The sequence below is a fragment of the Mixophyes fleayi genome, chromosome 3 (assembly GCF_038048845.1).
Source record: "Mixophyes fleayi isolate aMixFle1 chromosome 3, aMixFle1.hap1, whole genome shotgun sequence".
NCBI classification, from domain to species: domain Eukaryota; kingdom Metazoa; phylum Chordata; class Amphibia; order Anura; family Limnodynastidae; genus Mixophyes; species Mixophyes fleayi.
Window position 1 is genome coordinate 247,721,156 of NC_134404.1, and position 607 is coordinate 247,721,762.

The 607-nt window shown below is 51.1% G+C and overlaps 1 pseudogene; it reads right to left on the bottom strand.

Annotated features, from left to right (window-relative positions):
- Window positions 1-247: 247 nt before the first annotated feature.
- LOC142146856 (U2 spliceosomal RNA) lies at window positions 248-393 on the bottom strand (annotated as a pseudogene).
- Between the last annotated feature and the right edge of the window lie 214 nt (window positions 394-607).

Sequence of the window (607 nt, forward strand, 5' to 3'; positions counted from 1 at the left end):
TTCCGCTGGAGCAGGTCCCGAGGAGAGGAAGGCTTCTTCAGCTGGAGTTGCTCCCGGCGTCTTCTTAACGCCAGGCGGGAACCAGCAGCGCTTCTTCCCCGGAGTCGATGTTCCTCGCAGTCGTCTTCTTGCTCCTTGCCGGCTTCGATCGGGTAACACAAGTCCTAAACAGTTCCTCACCAGTGTTAGATTGTGCTATCGATGAGCCCCAATCAGATTCTGTCCACTGGGTATTGGGCAGGAGAAGGACAGGTGCACCATGAGTCTACATCAGCCCCTCACCAGTGTTAGATTGCTATGGATGAGCCACAATCAGCATTACGACCACCGGGTGTTGTAGACTGATAAGAACAGATACTACACTTGATCTTAGCCAAAAGGCCGAGAAGCGATTGCATACGAAATAGTTGCCCACGTGGATACTGAGACAGCGCATGGAGAGCCGGCAGGAATCATCCTGTCTTAGAGGAGGAGAAAAATCATTGCTGAGTGCTCTTACAACTTGTGGTGGCTGATACAATTCAGTGCACATGGAGCTGTGCTGCTACATTTGATTGTTCCATCCAGGTTTCTTGTAAGCTAATTGGCTGCATACAGAGCTCCCCAA